This window comes from Panthera leo, chromosome B3, assembly GCF_018350215.1.
Source record: "Panthera leo isolate Ple1 chromosome B3, P.leo_Ple1_pat1.1, whole genome shotgun sequence".
Classification (NCBI taxonomy): domain Eukaryota; kingdom Metazoa; phylum Chordata; class Mammalia; order Carnivora; family Felidae; genus Panthera; species Panthera leo.
In genome coordinates, this window is record NC_056684.1 from 139,397,897 (window position 1) to 139,405,976 (window position 8,080).

The window sequence follows — 8,080 nt, forward strand, 5'->3', positions numbered from 1 at the left end:
AAGAAAGATTATTTGTTGATGATCTGTGTTTAGTTGAAGGAGCTGAAACTTGGGGAGGACGACTGGCTTAACAGGTGGCCGAGGAGAGTGAAGAAGAGGAGCTTTGAACTTTTTTGTGATAACGAGATGTATGCCCAAATTATACATATTTTTTTTTTCCTTTAGCATCATAGACTAGCAGCACTATCCACAATAGCCAAAGGATGGAAAGAGCCCAAATGTCCATCGATGGATGAATGGATAAAGAAGATGTGGTCTATAGATACAATGGAGTATTACTCGGCAACCAAATTATACATATTTAACGACCAACTGAGAACTGGCTCCCTCCCAACGTGCGGGTTCCCCTCTGTTCTCATGTTCCTCCTCTTCTGGGAAGACACATCCAGGTATGTCTTGATCGTTGAATACTCATTCCCACCCTACGCCAAAATGAACCATTGAGTGCCTCCAAAGGGCCACCGTGAAAGAAGGCACAGTGGGCATCTCCTGTGAGGTTCAAGTCCTCTAACACGTAAATACCTGTAAGATCTTGCTTCCTCTCTCTGACCTTGATTTCCCCGCGTATAGATGGGTATCCGACTGGCGGCGTGACTCTAATTATTAAATAGAACAATATGTGCGCATGTGTGAGGTCTGGAGCTAACATACAGTAGCTCAGTAAATAGTGGCTTTATCTCTCCCCTCCCTGGAAAGAGTGGACTCGGCTTCTGCATATTGATGTTGATGCACCAATATGGACAGTGTGAGGTCTGCTGAGGCAGAAGGTGCCAGAAGATCGCCAAGTCTGCGCCCCCCCATCCAGAACACTCAGCTAGACCACCTTAGCCAGCTTCCACCATGGGAGGCATTGTTGGGTCTTCTCACACCATCCTGCAGGCTCTTTTCCCCTCTGGCACGATGAAGGAAAATATGGTAAATATGAAAGTCACTCTTTCCTTCAGTAAGAAATGAACACAAGCAAGAAATAAGCTTCCAGTGCGTTAAATCACTGATAGGCAAGGGTTTATCTGCGTTAGTGGCCAGTGCTGCCTTATCCGTGACTTACCCATACAATACAGTCAATTCACTTAAAAATAGCCCGCACATCTAGACACACACCAACACACGTGCATCCACACACCCACACACGCACAGAGAACTCTGGCATTTTGTGTATGCATTGAACCTTTTGTTGACTTAATGTCTGTTCCCTTGAATATTCTTGGTATCTGTATGCACAAACATAAAGCATACTGTTAAGAATTTTAAAACTTATATTTGGTGAGACCTTCAGAGTCCGATGGAGAGTCCCTCTTCTGTTGCTGTCTTATGGATGGCCATCCTCTCCTTGAACCTCTCCATGACATGGGGCCCTCTGACTGCCTCCCATGGAAACTGGTGACCAGACAGCTCTAAGTGTTACATATGAAGCCCGGAGCTGCCTTCTCTCATATCTGTATCCCATGGCTCTACCATCTGAGAAACTAGGAACCAGCCTGCTCATTTTTCTATAGGAGACCCCCTCAAATAATTAAGAATACAGCCAGTTCTGTTGTAACTGTTGTTTTGAAAATAGATGCCTGTTTCAATGTGATTGATATATTAAGCACATTTTAAAGGTTATAAGAATTTCAGATTTGGATAAATTCCTAGAAGCTCTATTGCTGGGTCGTAGGGTAGTTTTATTTTTAATTTTTTGAGGAACCTCCATACTGTTTTCCAGAGCGGCTGCACCAGTTTGCATTCCCACCAGCAGTGCAAGAGGGTTCCCGTTTCTCCGCATCCTCTCCAGCATCTATAGTCTCCTGATGTGTTCATTTTAGCCACTCTGACTGGCATGAGGTGATACCTCAGTGTGGTTTTGATTTGTGTTTCCTTGACGATGAGTGATGTTGAGCATCTTTTCATGTGTCTATTGGCCATCTGGATGTCTTCTTTGGAAAGGTGTATATTCATGTCTTCTGCTCATTCTTCACTGGATTATTTGCTGGGTGTTGAGTTTGGTAAGTTCTTTATAGATTTTGGATACTAACCCTTTATCCGATATGTCATTTGCAAATATCTTTTCCCATTCCTTTGGTTGCTTTTCAGTTTTGTTGATTGCTTCCTTTGCAGTTCAGAAGCCTTTTATCTTGATGAGGTCCCAATAGTTCATCTTTGCTTTTCTTTCCCTTGCCTTTGTAGCTGTGTGTTGATTCATAGGGGCACATGTACCCCACTGTTTATAGCAGGGCTTTCAACAATAACCAAATGATGGAAAGAGCCTAAATGTCCATCAACTGATGAATGGATAAAGAAGATGTGGTTTATATATACAATGGAATACTACTTGGCAATGAGAAAGAACGAAATCTTGTCATTTGCAACAACATGGATGGCACTGGAGGGTATCATGTTAACTGAAATAAGTCAGTCAGAGAAAGACAAGTATCATATGTTTTCACTCATAAGTGGAACTTGAGAAACTTAACAGAAGACCATGGAGGAAAGGAAGGGAAAAAAATAGTTACAAACAGAGAAGGAGGGAGGCGAATCATAAGAGTCTCTTAAATACAGAGAACAAACTGAGCGTTGATGGGGTAGGGGAGAGGGGAAAATGGGTGATGGGCATTGAGGAGGGCACTTGTTGGGATGAGCACTGGGTGTTGTACAGAAGCGATGAATCATGGGAATCTACCTCCCAAATCAAGAGCACACTGTATACGCTGTATGTTAGCCAACTTGACAATGAATTATATTTAAAAAAAAGAAAGAAAAAATTCATCCCCATGAACATTTGATATTGCCATTTTTTTAATATCAGGCAGTAATTATCTTGTGATTTTGATTTGCAGTTTCCTGAAGACTAATAAAAAGTGAAACCCTTTTTATATGTGAAAAAAAAAAAAAGAATTTCCTATTTGCTTCTTGGCCATTTCCTCTGCAAGAAACACGGAGTGAAAGCAGAAAACTGTGTCTGGGTAGGTGGAGCCATACAGCAATGCAGATTGCACACCTACGTGCCCCTCGAACACCGCTCCCCTGCCCTGGTTTGCCGTGTGTTTTATGACTCACAACCATCCACTTCCTATGTTACAACGTTCCTTCTGGTTCCAGAAGGCCCTTCTTTCACCACGTCACAATAACGAAAGAGCTTCAACTCTTATAAGACCCACTTTCACAAGCAAACTTGGAGACTTTTTCTAGGGAAGGAGCCATATTTATTGCAGTATTCGTATATTTTTCTTAACCGTTTAGCATGGGTTGCCTTCTCTATTAGACCGTAGAGGTGGCATCTTACTTTAGTCTGTTCATGGGATGGGGAGTATTTGTCGTTAAGTTTCATCCTCACATTCTTTGAATGAAGATATCATGTGCCCTCACCTCTCCTGATGCTTACCACCCAACGATGAATAAACACGTGCATCTTCTCTCTTGGTGCTTATAGGTTAGAGACCTATCAACCTCCTGGTTCTCCTAGGAGGGGCAATAAATTGGCCAATAAAGAAGGATGCCAATGAAAGGGTGTGATTTCCGGCTCAGCTAATGCAGCTACTAAAACCAGAAAAAATCCAGCCCCACTCCAATCCCTCAGATAAATTTCACATAAGCCGTTCTGGAAGCAAGGGAGTAGAGAGTTTTAGTGTCATCCCAAGGGTCAGGTCTCCAGTCCAATTGAGCCCTGACACCAATTCGTGTGCCCTTTGCAATATTCCGAGTTTCCTTCCAGCGTGCTTCCTGATCTGCCCAATGTCTACTCTACTGAATTAAGGACCAAGCATGTTCTTGGTCCTGGGAATTCTTTCCATGGAGTCCCCACAGCAGCCACAGAGGAGAAAGTTGGAACTGCCCGATAAAAGTAAGTGGCATTCATCTGACCAGCAAGGATGGAAAAGAAAAACAAACTCCAGATTGTTAACAAATATTACTTGCCTTCGGACTTAATTTAAAACCAATAAAGTTGCATAATTCATGAAACCATCAAGTCGAACACTTTGCAAATTTGCATCACCTATGGAAGTGATGAAGCACCATCCAGTATCTGTGAAATGCGAGGGCGATCTCAAAGCTACATTCCAAGTGGTGCTGGGGGGATTATTATGGGCCGGAAATGTCCGATACAGGGGGGTCCTAGCCATTTGGTGCCGGCCTGGAAAGTAAAAGCTGGAACAGCAGCCAGAAATGCAGTGAAAACAGACTATTCATCCTGTTTCTATGACTTGTATTCATCACTGCAGACAAGCAGGTAATTCAATTATCTCTGGCCTTGGAAGTCTGTGTCCTGGTGGTTTATGCGCCTTCCTCTATCCATCTCTGCTGCCAGGCCCGACCTGGGGATGGTGGCACTGGGCCGGCTGGAGCGGGGAGAGCCGGGCCTGCACGTGGCCCAGAGGCTGAGAAGAAGAACCCGGGTTATTTACTTGAAAGTGATGACAGGGCTCTCATGGCACAGAATGCGTTGTCCCTTGGAGCCCCCAGGAAGAATAACATGATTCACTTTTATAGCAGCACATTTTATACAAACTCTTTTGTTGGTGAAGAAAAATGTCTCATCTGACATGATTGCAGGGGAAATCTCCTTGTGTTCTTTTCTCTCTCTTGCCCTTAATATTCTCGCGCCCACCTCTAGGAAGACATAAAATGTGTGGCATGCGGGATGGTAATGAGATGGCAACTTTTCCTAACATCAGAATTTCAATAAGGATGGAATTTTCCTCCAAAAGAGGACCGGTGATCTTTTCACAAACACTGTCCTTTGTCCTGAGGCACACAAAATCCCCAAATCCCTAAAATATTTCATCTGAAGATAAAATAATTTTGCTTTAGCCTAGGCTGAAAAAGAAAGGGGTGGGCGGGGGTGGGGGGGGGTGGGAGACCATCTATCAGATGCAAGCTAGGAAAGTCCTGTGGCTTAGGGAGAAGGTAAATTAAAGGCTCCTGTCTTATCTGTATTTCAATTAAAATCTTATTTTTGGTCCCCAGCAGTGTAACTCGTTGAAATCTTTCCAAGTTAAAAAAAAAAAAAAAAAAAAGAGGAAAACACCATTTCAGTGGGTGGACGTTCGAGACATCTTTAATGGGCATACGCTACATGTGATGTGGGCTACTTTTCATGTGTCGGGGAAATGACACAACAATATTTTGAAAAGGAGGTGGGAAGTACAGAGGTAGAAAGACAATGGTGTCTTACCCTGGTGACCGTTCTCTTATACGGGTGTGTGTGTGTGTGTGTGTGTGTGTGTGTGTGTGTGTTTCACTGAGCTCCCATTTGAATATTTGCAAAGCCACTCCCAGGACTTCAGAAATCATAGCCAAGGAAGCTGGAGGAGAGAAACACAGGAAAAGGCATTTGGAAGTATCTGAATATCTTGTCAAAACCTTTCTGAGAAGCCGCGTGTAGGATTGGGGTTATCTCCTCGAAGCTGGTGAAAAAAGAGAAGCCAGGATGCAGATTGAGAGAATGTTAGCCCCGTTAAGTGTGTGGCACCCGCCTGGTGGGAGTCAGCGCCTGAGATCCGTGGCCTCTTGCGAAATCATAGACTAAATCAGGCCTCAGCCAATAGATCAATCAATAGATCCATCAATCAAATTGAATGCGCGGGGACACACAACTATGTTCCGAAGTAAAAACAAGGCGAGTGTGAAAGGTGGGTTTCAAGTCAGCCAGGGAGGAAATGCGAATGAGGGATTTCTGCGTTCAGGGGTCTGGGCTGTGTATTCCCTGGGGGACCAGCGGGCAGGCGAAAGGGATGAAGGGTCTTCTGGAGTGAAGAGAGGAGATGTGGGTTCTAGAATGTTCCTTGCTGGCGTTGCCACAGATGACTGAGACAAAGGTCAGGAAACCTTCTGTGTAAAGGACTAGAGCATACATATTCTAGGCTTTGGGGGCCATGTGGTCTCTATCACAACTACTCAACTCTGCTGCTGTGGAACAGAGACAGCCACAGACAGTATGCAAATGAATGTCCCAGCTGTGTTCCAAGAAAACTTCGCTTATAGACACTGAGATCTGAATTTGTTATAGTTTTCATGTCCTAAAATTTGACTTTTCTTTTGATTCCCCCTTCCCAAACATTAAAACTTGTAAAAATCACTCTTAATTCGTAGACCTTGTGAAAACAGACAGTGGCCAGATTTGGCCTGGCAAAGGTAGTTTGCCAATCAATGACCGAGATGATACTTTAGGGGCGCCTGGGTGGCTCAGTCAGTTAAGCGTCCGACTTCGGCTCAGGTCATGATCTCACGGTCCGTGAGTTCGAGCCCCGCGTCAGGCTCTGTGCTGATGGCTCCGAGCCTGGAGCCTGCTTCGAATTCTGTGTCTCCCTCTCTCTCTGCCCCTCCCCTGCTCGTGCTCTGTCTCTCTCTGTCTCAGAAATAAATAAAAACATTTAAAAAAATTAAAAAAAAAAGGTGAGACTTTAATATGTCATAAGGTCATCAGGTCATTGTTGCAGGAGTGGTTTAGAGAATGCACGGTCTGAATTGTGAAAGGGCTTTTATCCTTGGAGTTCCAGGGGCCGCACCTAGTCCTGTTTAGACAGATCACATGGGGGACGACAGAGGAATCACTAGTTAAGTAGAAGGAGTGACAAGCTCATGATAATACACATAGTAATTTATCTTATTGAGCTAACATTTGTTGAACGTTCACTCCAAGCCAGGCACCGTTCTGTGCACATTTCCAACTCCTCACCCCTATGTCAAGGAAGCAAGGTAGGTATTATCTCTACCTCCTCTTTGCAAATGGGGAAACCGAGGCTCAAGGAAGTTAACTGACTCCTCAGAGGGCACCGGGCTGATGGGCAGCGGCTCCAGAAAACACTAGCACATCTGGGCCAGAGTTGGAAATCTGCCAGGTGCCATGGAGAAGTATGGATCTGGCCCCCGTGAGTCAAATTGTCCGGCCTCACATCCGGGCTCTACCGCTTGCCAGCTTCAGGAACGAGCTTCCAGATCTGTCTGAGCTTCCGCTTCCTCATCGTGGGATAGCACCATAATTGTATCTATTTCAGAAGAGAGGCTTGATGAATAGATGAAGGTGGGATCCAAAACGGTGCCCGATACTGTTGGTTAACGTTACCGTTACGTATGCACCGTCCTACGTTATAGTATATCTTTTGCTTTGAAATGATGCCGTGTTCCAACTTTGAGAGATTCTTCTAGAGCCATTCTTTGCATGAAGATTTGGCAAACGAGGCCATGCTCGCTCCATCCATAAACATAAAGCTTGCGATATTTTAAACAGCCTTGAAGAGTCCTGAGGATTTTTCAGACAGCCCCTGGATGCCTCCCCGGGGTTTTCATGCAGTCCCAGGCTGGTTTGGGTCTGGAAGCAAAAGCGACATCGTGCGCTGCTTACAGAATGCAGAATCACCGGGCTCGAAGGGACCTGGAGGGGGAATCTCATCTGACCGCCCTCTGCCTCCAAGGGGGACAGCATGCAAATCCTGCCCACCGGCACTGGGGCGTGCAGCCAACCACTCAGGCCTCTCTCACCTGGGGAAAGATCCATAGTATCAGCTCAACTAAACTCCACCCGGTCTTAGGTGAGCTCCCCTAATTATTTTAGGCAACGGAACTCCTAAGTTTGGAGGCTTTCCTTTTCTTTGCAGCAGTTCTGGGTCTTAAAATCAAGAGCAGAATCTACCAGCCCACGGCTCCGGTGTTCCCCTTCCCCAAACCTCAGTGACCGCCTGCGATCTGGAAGATAAAGTTCAAACTGCTTGCTTTTTCTGGTAGTCAGGGGCTTTCAAACTTTCATTCGTTCATTTATGCAACAGAGGTTTATAAGTGTCTGTTACTATCTTTCAAGGATTGTAGGAAGCATACTTCGGCATCTGTGAACTTGGGATGCACCTTCCAACCAATGTCACGCCACATGCCGTGTTCCCGTCACCCTATACCAAGGGCCTCGTAACACAGTGGTCCTGGCACATGTGTGCACGTCAGCTCGCCGAGTGGCAGACATAACGGTAACCAGGACACGATGGCACGGAAGCTTGCTAAACCTCGAGGACCCAAACAGTTGTGGGAAGGTGGTAAACCAGCCAGGTTTAGCAACATTCCCAAGGAAGAGTGAAAAACAGGCTAGTGACGCATCATTCAAAGCTGACTGAAT